Source organism: Salmo salar, chromosome ssa15 (genome assembly GCF_905237065.1).
Source record: "Salmo salar chromosome ssa15, Ssal_v3.1, whole genome shotgun sequence".
NCBI lineage: Eukaryota > Metazoa > Chordata > Actinopteri > Salmoniformes > Salmonidae > Salmo > Salmo salar.
Window position 1 is genome coordinate 107,495,772 of NC_059456.1, and position 12,654 is coordinate 107,508,425.

The 12,654-nt window shown below is 49.7% G+C and overlaps 1 long non-coding RNA gene across 1 annotated transcript; it reads left to right on the forward strand.

Annotated features, from left to right (window-relative positions):
* The first annotated feature begins 3,316 nt into the window (after positions 1–3,316).
* Positions 3,317–12,250, forward strand: LOC123727377 (uncharacterized). The gene is made up of 3 exons (XR_006759375.1): positions 3,317–3,347; positions 11,863–11,929; positions 12,134–12,250. It is a non-coding gene; the product is annotated as an uncharacterized lncRNA (long non-coding RNA).
* The last annotated feature ends 404 nt before the right edge of the window (positions 12,251–12,654 follow it).

Consider the following 12,654-nt stretch of genomic DNA (forward strand, 5'->3'; position numbering starts at 1 on the left):
GCTTTACATAGAAGATAGGTTGCCATTTTGGACGCAGGTATAACATTTCTACAGCTCCTGAGCCTCATAAAGACCGAGGATTAATTTATTCCCTTCCTCCTCTCCTCTCCTCTCCTCTCTCTCCTCTCCTCTCCTCTCCTCTCCTCCCTCCTCTCCCTCTCCTCTCCTCTCTCTCCTCTCCTCTCTCTCCCTCTCCCCTCTCCCTCCCTCCCTCCCCTCCCCTCCTCCCCTCTCCTCTCCCTCTCCCTCTCCTCTCCTCTCCTCTCCTCTCCCTCTCCTCTCCTCTCCCTCTCTCTCTCTCCTCTCCTCTCCTCTCCTCTCCTCTCCTCTCCCCTCCCCTCCTCCCCTCTCCTCACTCTCTCTCCCTCCCCTCTCCTCTCCTCTCCCTCTCCTCTCGTCTCGTCTCGTCTCCTCCTCCTCCTCCCTCCCTCTCCTCTCCAGATCTGACAGAGATGATGGATCTGAGCAGTGATGTGGGTGGACCAGGTATTCCTCTCCTGGACTATGCGTATGCAGAGCGTGTTCTTCCCCGGCCAGAGGGGGCTCCACTGAGTCAGAACCTGGACCTGCCAGAGTCCCGCAGACGGACAGTGGAATAGGGCCTGGGGCAACTCAACAACCTCCTCAACAACAGACTGTTCCTTATCAGGGTGAGTAAATGGTTGGATGGACTTGGATGGAGCCGGACGGACGGTCTAAATCATTAAAATCCAGACAGAAAATATTTACACAAGAAGGCAAATCTAAAAGGCATTGTAAGGTGGAATCTAAGAATACAAGGTAAAACATGATTAAAAACAAAAAGTGGTGCAACACATGTTCATTTATTCAAACCCCAGAATATTTGAATCTTTATTTAATTGGTATGCACTTAAATGCATTGAATAAATAAAGATCTTTAGGGTTACGGTGCACAGACAGAACCAGACAGACAGAACAGACAGACAGACAGACAGACAGACAGACAACAGACAGACAGACAGACAGAGACGTCAACACACAGACAGACAGACAGACAGACAGACAGTTGGTTTGTCTGAATAAATCTGGTGGGAAGCCGAGCTGGCAACCATTTGGTTTTGCTGGTATCAAATTCTAGTTGCCGTGCCATTGTAGCCCTAAGCTTAAGGTACTTAACCATTACAAAAACCTCGTGGGGGGCGTAATATGGCTACCAACTGTTCCAGGCGCGCTGTATGGCTACCAACTGTTCCAGGGGCGTAATATGGCTACCAACTGTTCCCCAGGGCGTAATATGGCTACCAACTGTTCCAGGGGGGGCTTAATATGGCTACCAACTGTTCCAGGGGGCGTAATATGGCTACCAACTGTTCCAGGGGCGTAATATGGCTACCAACTGTTCCAGGGGGGCGTAATATGGCGCCTTCAACTGTTCCAGGGGGCGTAATTGGCTCACCAACTGTTCCAGGGGGCGTAATATGGACACCAACTGTTCCAGGGGGCGTAATATGGCTACCAACTGTTCCCGGGGCGTAATATGGCTACCAACTGTTCCAGGGGGCGTAATATGGGCTACCAACTGTTCCAGGGGGCCGTAATATGGCTACCAACTGTTCCAGGGGGCGTTGTAAACCAACTGTCCAGGGGAATTAATGGCTACCAACTGGGTTCCAGGGGCGTAATATGGCTACCAACTGTTCCAGGGGCGTAATATGGCTATCAACTGTTCCAGGGGGCGTAATATGGCTACCAACTGTTCCAGGGGGGCGTAAATGGCACACAACTGTTCCAGGGGCGCTGTAATGGCTACCAACTGTTCCAGGGGGCTTAATATGGCTACCAACTGTTCCAGGGGGGCGTAATATGGCTACCAACTGTTTCAGGGGGCGTAATTGGCTACCAACTGTTCCAGGGGCTGTAATATGGCTACCAACTGTTCCGGGGGGCTGTAAATATGGCTACCAACTGTTCCAGGGCGCTGTAATATGGCTACCAACTGTTCCAGGGGGCGTAATATGGCTACCAACTGTTCCAGGGGGCTGTACTATGGCTACCAACTGTTGGGGCGTAATATGGCTACCAACTGTTCCAGGGGGCGTAATATGGCCCAACTGTTCCAGGGGCGTAATATGGCTACCAACTGTTCCAGGGGCGTAATATGGCTACCAACTGTTCCAGGGGGCGTAATATGGCTACCAACTGTTCCAGGGGCGTAATATGGCTACCAACTGTTCCAGGGGCTGTAATATGGCTACCAACTGTTCCAGGGGCGTAATATGGCTACCAACTGTTCCAGGGGGAATATAGCTACCAACTGTTCCGGGGGGCGTAATATGGGCTACCAACTGTTCCAGGGGGCGTAATATGGCTACCCAACTGTTCCAGGGGCGAAATATGCTACCAACTGTTCCAGGGGCGTAATATGGCGCGCTCCAACTGTTCCAGGGGGCCGTAATATGGCTACCAACTGTTCCAGGGGGCGTAATATGGCTACCAACTGTTCCAGGGGGCGTAATATGGCTACCCAACTGTTCCAGGGGGGTAATATGGCTACCAACTGTTCCAGGGGGCGTAATATGGCTACCAACTGTTCCGGGGGCTTAATATGGCTACCAACTGTTCCAGGGGGCGTAATATGGCTAGCCTGTTCCAGGGGCGCTGTAATATGGCTACCAACTGTTCCAGGGGGGCGTAATATGGCATACCAACTGTTCCAGGGGGAACGTAATATGGCTACCAACTGTTCCAGGGGTCGTAATATGGCTACCAACTGTTCCAGGGGGAACGTCAAATATGGCTACCAACTGTTCCAGGGGCGTATGGCTACCAACTGTTCCAGGGGGCCGTAATATGGCTACCAACTGTTCCAGGGGGCTTAATATGGCTACCAACTGTTCCAGGGGGGCGTAATATGGCTACCAACTGTTCCAGGGGGCGTAATATGGCTACCAACTGTTCCAGGGGCGCCTGTAATATGGCTACCAACTGTTCCAGGGGGCGTAAATGGCTACCAACTGTTCCAGGGCGCTGTAATATATGGCTACCAACTGTTCCAGGGGGTAATAGTGGCTCACCAACTGATTTAGGGGGCGTAATATGGCTACCAACTGTTCCAGGGGCGTAATATGGCTCTCAGGACGGGTTGGGATAAAGCAGAAGATACATTGGACTTTTTGCAATAATAATCGATTCTCCGACTCTTCTTTCAGTTCATCCACACTCTGGAGGCCCAGCAGAACTTCTCCCAGCGTGACCCGGGGAGCTCGTGGCGTCTCTCCTGACCATGGCGCTGCACGACAAGCTGGAGTACTTCACCGATGTCATGAAGACCTTGGGAGACCTGGTGCAGCAATATTCGCCAAGAACCCCAAACTCATGCTGCGCAGGTGGGTCTCAATGATCCAGGTCCGTGTTACAGAGGGGATTCAGTGAACCACACTTGTGTGATGAGTAAGGTTATCTGAGGCCAAAAAGGTCATGCCTAGACTTTAGCACAGCTGCACAACACAGTCCTGTGGTACATAGTTCAAAACCCAGTCTGTCCCTGTAACATGACCTAACCTCTAGAGATGAAATATGCTGATCTATCCTGATATATATATATACTCAATCATGGTGAGATGTTCCCAGTACAAGAACTCAATCATGGTGAAGGATGTTCCCAATACAGAACACAATCATGTTGAGATGTTCCCAGGAACTCAATCATGTTGAGATGTTCCCAGTTACAGGAACTCCAATCATGTTGAGATGTTCCCAGTCACAGGAACTCAATCATGTTTGAGATGTTCCCAATACAGGAACTCAATCATGTTGAGATGTTCCCAATCACAGGAACTCAATCATGGTGAGATGTTCCCAGTACAGGAACTCAATCATGGTGAGATGTTTATTTTACAGGAACTCAATCATGTTGAGATGTTCCCAGTACAGGGAACTCAATTTTCTCTACCGGAGGCAAACACTGAGTGAACAAAACTGGAATCCCCAGTTCCCCTCTATTAACTGATAGTGGGGTGGTAGAATCCCAGTTTCCCCTCTAACTGATAGTGGGGTGGGAATCCCAGTTTCTCTAACATGATAGTGGGGTGGTAGAATCCAGTTTCCCCTCTATTAACTGATAGTGGGGTGGTGAATCCTTTAGTTTCCCTCTAACTGATAGTGGGGTGGTGAATCCCAGTTTCCCCTCTAACTGATAGTGGGGTGTGGTAGGATCCTCCCAGTTTCCCTCCTAACTGATAGTGGGTTGGTACCCCAGTTTCCCCTCTAACTGATAGTTGGGATTGGTAGAATCCCGTTTCCCTCTAACTGATGGTGGGGTGGTAGAATCCCCAGTTTCCCCTCTAACTGGATAGTGGTGGTGGTAGAGACTCCCCTCTAACTGATGTGGTTGGTAGAATCCCCAGTTTCCCCTCTAACTGATAGTGGGTTGTGGTAGAACTGAAGTTTCCCCCTCCTAACTGATAGTGTTAGAATCCCAGTTTCCCCTCTAACTGGATAGTGGGGTGGTAGAATCCCAGTTTCCCCTCTAACTGATAGTGGGGTGGTAGAACCCCCCTCTAACTGTAAGTGGGGTGATGGAATCCCAGTTTCCCCTCTAACTGATAGTGGGGTGGTAGAATCCCCAGTTTCCCCTCTAACTGATAGTGGGGTGGTGCCCAGTTTCCCCTCTAACTGATAGTGGGGTTGGTAGAATCCCAGTTTCCCCTCTCAACTGATAGTGAGGTGGTAGAATCCCAGTTTCCCCTCTAATTGATAGTGGGGTGGTAGAACCCCAGTTCCCCTCTAACTGTTAGTTGGTTGTTGAACCCCAGTTCCCCTCTAACTGATAGTGGGGTGGTCCAGAACCCCAGTTTCCCTCAACTGATAGTTGGGGTGGTAGGAATCCCCAGTTTCCCCTCTAACTGATAGTGGGGTGTGAACCCCAGTTTCCCCTCTAACTGATAGTGAGGTGGTGAAACCTAGTTTCCCCCTCTAACTGATAGTGGGGTGGTAGAATCCTTGTCCCCTCTAACCGATAGTGGGGTGGTAGAATCCCAGTTTCCCCCTCTAACAATGATGGGTCAGGTGGAGAACCTTGTAGTTTCTCTAACTGATAGTGGGGTGGTAGAACCCCAGTTTCCCCTCTAACTGATAGTTGGGGTTAGAAACCCAGTTCTCTAACTGATAGTGGGGTGGTAGAATCCCAGTTTCACACCTCTAACTGATAGTGGGGTGGTAGAACCCAGTTTCCCCTCTAACCCAATAAGTGGGGTTGGTAGAACCCCAGTTTCCCCTCTAAGATAGTGGGGTTGGTAGGATCCCAGTTTTCCCTCTAACTGATAGTGGGGTGGTGGTGGCCCCAGTTTCCCCTCTAACTGATAGTGGTGGTGAACCCCAGTTCCCCTCTAACTGATAGTGGGGTGGTAGAAACCCCAGTTTCCCCTCTAACTGATAGTGGGGTGCGTAGAATCCCAGTTTCCCCTCTAACTGATAGTGGGGTGGTAGGGATCCCAGTTCCCCCTCTAACTGGATAGTTGGGTGGTGAACCCCAGTTTCCCCTCTAACTGATAGTGGGGTGGTAGAATCCCAGTTTCCCCTCTAACTGATAGTGGGGTGGTAGAACCCCAGTTCCCCTCTACTGATAGTGGGGTGTTGAATCCTCAGTTTCCCCTCTAACATTAGTGGGGTGGTAGAATCCCGTTCCCCCCTCTAACTGATAGTGGGGTGGTAGAATCCCAGTTTCCCCTCTAACTGATAAGTGGGGTGAGTAGAATCCCAGTTTCCCCTCTAACTGATAGTGGGGTGGTAGAATCCCAGTTTCCCCTCTAACTGATAGTGGGGTGGTAGAATCCTAGTTTCCAACGATAGTGGGGTGGTAGAATCCCAGTTTCCCCTCTAACTGATAGTGGGTGGTAGGAATCCCAGTTTCCCCTCTAACTGATATGGTGGGGTGGTAGAATCCCCCCTCTAACTGATAGTGGGGTGGTAGAATCCCAGTTTCCCCTCTAACTGATAGTGGGGTGGTAGAAAGATTTCCCCTCACACAACTGAAGTAGTGGGGGTGGTAGAATCCCAGTTTCCCCTCTAACTGATAGTGGGGTGGTAGAATCCCCCAGTTTCCCACTCCTAAGAAACCCCTGATAGTGGGGTGGTAGAACCACCCCCCTCTAACTGATAGTGGGGTGGTAGAATCCCAGTTCCCCTCTAACTGATAGTGGGGTAGTAGTCCCAGTTCCCCTCTAACTGATAGTGGGGTAGTAGAATCCCAGTTTCCCCTCTAACTGATAGTGGGTTAGTAGAATCCCAGTTTCCCCTCTGGATATGGGTTTTTCCCCTCTAACTGATAGTGGGGTGGTAGAATCCCAGTTTCCCCTCTAACTGATAGTGGGGTGGTAAAATCCCAGTTCCCCTCCTAACTGATAGTGGGGTGTTGAACCCCATGTTTCCCCCCTCTAACTGATAGTGGGGTGGTAGAATCCCCAGTTTCCCCTCTAACTGATAGTGGGGTGGTAGAATCCCAGTTTCCCCTCTAACTGATGGTAGTGGGGTTGGTAGAACAGTTTCCCCTCTAACTGATAGTGGGGTGTAGAATCCCCAGTTTCCCCTCTAACTGATAGTGGGGTTGGGAACCCCAGTTTCCCCTCTAACTGATAGTGGGGTGGTAGAATCCCAGTTTCCCCTCTAACTGATAGTGGGGTGGTAACCCCAGTTTCCCCTCTAACTGATAGTGGGGTGGTAGAACCCCAGTTTCCCCCTCTAACTGATAGTGGGGTGGTAGAATCCCAGTTTCCCCTCTAACTGATAGTGGGGTGGTGAACCCCAGTTTCCCTCTAACTGATAGTGGGGTGGTAGAACCCCAGTTCCCCCTCTAACTCGGATAGTGGGGTGGGTAGGACCCCAGTTCCCCTCTAACTGATAGTGGGGCTGGTAGAACCCCAGTTTCCCCTCTAACTGATAGTGGGGTGGTAGATCCCCAGTTTTCCCCTCTAACTGATAGTGGGGTGGTAGAGACCCCAGTTTCCCCTCTAACTGATAGTGGGGTGGTAGGACCCCAGTTCCCCTCTAACTGATAGTGGGGTGGTAGAACCCAGTTCCCCTCTAACTGATAGTGGGGTGGTAGAACCCCAGTTTCCCCTCTAACTGATAGTTGGGTGGTAGAACCCCAGTTTCCCCTCTAACTGATAGTGGGGGTGGTAGAACCCCAGTTTCCTAACTGATAGTGGGGTGTAGAACCCCAGTTTCCCCTCTAACTGATAGTGGGGTGGTAGAATCCCAGTTTCCCCCTCTAACTGATAGTGGGGATTGGTAAATTTCAGTTTTCCCCTCCTAACTGATAGTGGGGTGGCAGGACCTATCTTAAATATCAGAATCCCAGTTTCCCTTCTAACTGATAGTGGGGTGTAGAACCCATTCTCAACTGATAGTGGGGTGGTAGAATCCCAGTTTCTCTAACTGATAGTGGGGTGGTAGCCTGGGCTTCCCTCTAACTGGTAGTGGGGTGAATCCCAGTTTCCCTCTAACTGATAGTGGGGTGGTAGATTCCAAGTTTCTCTAACTGATAGTGGGGTGGTAGGAACTTAGTTCTCTAACTGATAGTGGGGGTAGAATCCCAGTTTCTCTAACTGAGCAGTGGGGTGGAAGCCCAGTTTCCCCTCTAACTGATAGTGGGGTGGTAGAACTTGTGCTTCCCCTCTAATGATAGTGGGGGGTAGAATCCCAGTTTCCTCTAACTGATAGTGGGGTGGTAGAATCCCAGTTTCCCTCTCTAACTGATAGTGGGGTGGTAGAATCCCAGTTTCCCTCTAACTGATAGTGGGGTGGTAGAACTTGTGCTTCCCCTCTTAACTGATAGTGGGGTTAAAGAATCCCAGTTTCCCTCTAACTGATAGTGGCAAGAAGCCCAGTTTCCTCTAACTGATAGTGGGGTGGTAGGATCCCAGTTTCCCTTCTAACTGATAGTGGGTGTAGAACCCCCAGTTTCTCTCAACTGATAGTGGGGTGGTAGAATCTCAGCTTCTCTAACTGATAGGGGGTGGTAGCATCCAGTTTCCAATAATGAAACCCCTCTAACTGATAGGGGCAGAACCCATTAAAGGTAGTAAGTAGAATCCCAGTTTCTCTAATATATGAATCTGTCCCTCTAACTGATAGTGGGGTGGTAGAACCCCCAAAGTTTCTCTAACTGATAGGTGGGGTGGTAGGAAATCCCAGTTTCCTCTAACTGATAGTGGGGTGTGAACCCAGTTTCTCTAACTGATAGTGGTGGTAGAATCCCAGTTCTTAACTGAGATAGTGGGGTGGTAGGATCCCAGTTTCTCTAACTGATAGGGGGTGGTAGAACCCCAGCCTTTCTAAAGAACCCTCTAACTGATAGTGGGGTGGTAGAACCCCATCCCCTCTAACTGATAGTGGGGTGGTAGAACCTGCAGTTTCCCCTCTAACCGATAGTGGGGTGGTAGAATCCCAGTTTCCCTAACTAAAAATAGAGAACTAACTGATAGTGGGGTGGTAGAACTCTAACAAACAGTCTAACCGATAGTGGGGTGGTAGAATGTTCTCTAACCGATAGTGGGGTGGTAAACCCTTTCTCCTCTAACTGATAGTGGGGTGAGAACCCAGTTCCTTAACTGATAGTGCGGTGTAGAACCTTTCTAACTGATAGTGGGGTTGAACCCCAGTTTCCCTTAACTGATAGGGGGTGAACCCCAGTTTCTAACTGATAGTGGGGGGTGGTAGATCCTCCTAAAGTTGTACAAATCAAAGCCTCTTAACTGGATAGTGGGGTAGAACTCGTACATAGAACCCCACCCCTAACTGATAGGGGGCGGTAGGACCTTTTTCCCTCTAACTGATAGTGGGGTGGTTGCACCCCAGTTTCCCTAACTATATTATTCTAACTGATAGTGGGGTGGTAGAACCCCAGTTTCTCTAACTGATAGTGGGGTAGATCTCAAGTTTCCTCTAACTTGACAGTGGGGTGGTAGGTCCCCAGTTTCCTCTAACTGATAGTGGGGTGGTAGAATCCCAGTTTCCCTCTAACTGACAGTGGGGTGGTAGAATCCCAGTTTCCTCTAACTGATAGGGGTGGTAGAACTTCAGTTTCCCAACTGATAGTGGGGTGAGAACCCCAGTTTCCCCCTCTAACTGATAGGGGTGGTAGAATCCCAGTTTCCTCTCTAACTGATAGTGGGTGGTAGGATCCCGCATTTCCCCTCTTAACTGATAGGTAGAACCGCGTTTCCCCTCTAACTGATAGTGGGGCAGTAGGATCCAGTTTCCCCTCTCTAACCGATAGTGGGGTGGTAGAACCCCAGTTTCCCCTCTAACTGATAGTGGGGTAGAATCCCAGTTCTCTAACTGATAGTGGGGTGGTAGAACCTTCAGTTTCTCTAACTGATAGTGGGCTGGTAGAACTCCAACTGATAGTGGGGTGGTAGGATCCCGCAGTTTCCCCTCTAACTGATAGTGTGGGTGGTAGAACCCAGTGTTTTCCTAACTGATAGTGGGGTAGAACCCCCCCCTCCTAACCGATAGTGGGGTGGTAGAATCCCAGCGTTTCTCTAACTGATAGTGGGGTGGTAGAACCCTCTAACTGATAGTGGGGTGGTAGAATCCCAGTTTCTCTAACTGATAGTGGGGTGGTAGAATCCCCAGTTTCCCCTCTAACTGATAGTGGGTGGTAGAATCCCCAGTTCTCTAACTGATAGTGGGGTGGTAGGATCCCAGTTTCCCTCTAACTGATAGTGGGGGTGGTAGAACCCCAGTTTCCCTTCAACCGATAGTGGTGGTAGAATCCCAGTTTCTCTAACTGATATGGGTGGTAGAACCTCTAACTGATAGGGGGTGGCAGAACCCCAGTTTTCTAACTGATAGTGGGGTGGTAGAATCCCAGTTTCCCTCTAACTGATAGTGGGTGGTAGAAACTCAGCTTCTCTAACTGAGGGTGGGGTGGTAGAAGAACTGTTTTAACTGATAGGGGGTGGTAGAATCCCAGTTTCCCCTCTAACTGATAGTGGGGAGAAAACCAGTTTCTCTAACTGATGGTGGGGTTGTAGATCTAGCAGTTTCCTCTAACTGATAGTGGGGTGGTAGAATCCCCAGTTCTCTAACTGATAGTGGGGTTAGAATCCCAGTTTCCCCTCTAACTGATAGTGGGGTGCTAGAATCCCAGTTTCCCCTCTAACTGATAGTGGGGTGGTAGAATCCCAGTTTCCTTAACTGATAGTGGGGTGGTAGGAATCCCAGTTTCCCCCCAACTGATAGGGGGTGGTAGAACCAGTTTCTCTAAGATAGTGTAGAATCCAGTTTCCTCTAACTGATAGTGGGGTGGTAGAACCCCAGTTTCCCCTCTAACTGATAGTGGGGTAAAAACCGAGTTCTCTAATCTGATAGTGGGAGAACCCCAGTTCTCTAACTGATATGGGGTGGTAGAATCCCAGTTTCCCCTCTAACCGATAGTGGGTGGTAGAATCCCCAGTTTCCCTCTAACTGATAGTGGGGTGGTAGAACCTCAGTTTCCCCTCTCTAACTGATAGTGGGGTGGTAGAATCTCAGTTTCCTCTCTAACTGATAGTGGGGTGGTAGAACCCCAGTTTCCCCTCTAACTGATAGTGGGGTGGTAGAATCCCGTCCCCTCTAACTGATAGTGGGTGGTGTAGAATCCCAGTTCTAACTGATAGTGTGGGTGGTAGAATCCAGTTTCCTCTCTAACTGATAGTGGGGTGGTAGAACCCCAGTTTCTCTAACTGATAGTGGGTAGAACCATTCTCTAACTGATAGGGGGTAGAACCCTCAGTTTCCCTCTAACTGATAGTGGGGTGGTAGAATCCCAGTTTCCCCTCTAACTGATAGTGGGGTGGTAGAAGCCCCAGTTTCCCCTCTAACTGATAGTTGGGTGGTGAATCCCATCTAACGATAGTGGGGGTGGTAGAATCCCAGCCTCTAACTGATAGTGGGGTGGTAGAAACCCAGTTTCCCCTCTAACTGATAGTGGGGTGGTAGAATCCCAGTTTCCCCTCTAACTGATAGTGGGGTGGGTAGAATCCCAGTTTCAGAACCCTCTAACTGATAGTGGGGTGGTAGAATCCCAGTTCCCCTCTAACTGATAGTGGGGTGGTAGAGATTCCTCTCAGCTATATCCAGCTCAGACGCCCTCGGGTCCAACTAAGGGTCCAGCTCAGATCAATCCCAGCCAGACAGGCCAGCTCAGAGAGGCCCCACGGCGGCATTTGTTCCTCCAATCAACCCGAATGGAAATGAATTAGTTTCAAAGTAAAAGGGAAAGATGCACATCCCCTACTACCTCGTCATCAAGAAATAATATTGTCCACCATGATTTACAACTTGTCTCGCTGTCTTTCTGCCTCTCTGTCTGTCTGTCTGCCTGTCTGCCTGTTTCTCTGTCTTTCTGTCTGCCTGTTGTCTCTCTGTCTGCCTGCCTCTCTGTCTGCCTGTTTGTCTCTCTCTCCCCTGTCTGTCTCTCTGTCTGTCTTTGGTCTGTCTGTCTCTCTTTCTCTCTGTCTGTCTGTCTGTCTGTCTGTCTGTCTGTCTGTCTGTCTGTCTGTCTCTCTGTCTCTCTGTCTCTCTGTCTGTCTGTCTCTCTGTCTGTCTGTCTGTCTCTGTCTGTCTGTTTCTGTCTGTCTGTCTGTCTGTTGTCTGTCTGTCTGTCTGTCTGTCTGTCTTCTGTCTGTCTGTCTGTCTCTCTGTCTGTCTGTCTGTCTGTCTGTCTGCTTTCTCTCTCTCTCTGTCTCTCTGTCTGTCTGTCTCTCTGTCTGTCTGTCTCTCTGTCTGTCTGTCTCTCTGTCTCTCTCTCTGTCTGTCTGTCTGTCTGGTCTGTCTGTCTGTCTGTCTGTCTGTCTGTCTGTCTGTCTGTCTGTCTGTCTCTCTGTCTCTCTGTCTCTCTGTCTGTCTGTCGTTTAGGACGGAGACCGTGGTGGAGAAGATGCTAACCAACTGGATGTCCATCTGTCTCTACTCCTTCCTCAAGGTGAGGTGTGTGTGTGTGTGTGTGTGTGTTGTGTGTGTGTGTGTGTGTGTTGTGTGTGTGTGTGTGTGTGTGTGTGTGTGTGTGTGTGCGTGTGTGTTTGTGGCGTGAGCGAAGCTAAATGTCTCCATTTTGTACATTTTTTTCTGCTGTCATTCTTCCCATGAAGGTGTGTTATCTGAATTGTCCTACTGTGTACCCCTGTAGGAGGTGGCTGGGGAGCCCCTGATGCTGTACAGAGCCATCAAGTACCAGGTGGATAAGGGACCAGTAGATGCTGTGACGGGGAAAGCCAAGCGCACCCTGAACGACAGCCATCTACTGAGAGAGACATCGACTACTGCTGCTCTCTCGTATGTCTCAGCCAAGCTCTCCTCTCTCCCTCTCTCTCTCTCTCTCTCTCTCTCTCTCTCTCTCTCTCTCTCTCTCTCTCTCTCTCTCTCTCTCTCTTTCCCTCTCCTCCCTCACTCATACTCTCTCTACTCTACTCTCTCACTCTCCTCTCAGCTCTCTCTCTCCCTCTCTCACTCTCCCCCTCTCAGCTCTCCCTCTCATATCTTCTCTCTACTCCCCTCTCTCTCCACCTCTCTACTCCCTCTCCCTCTTTCCCTCTCTATCTCCAAAATAATAAACACATTACAATTGTCATATTATGTCTATATACAGTGTTGTAATGATGTACAAATGTTTAAAGTACAAAAGGAAAATAAATAAACATAAATATGGGT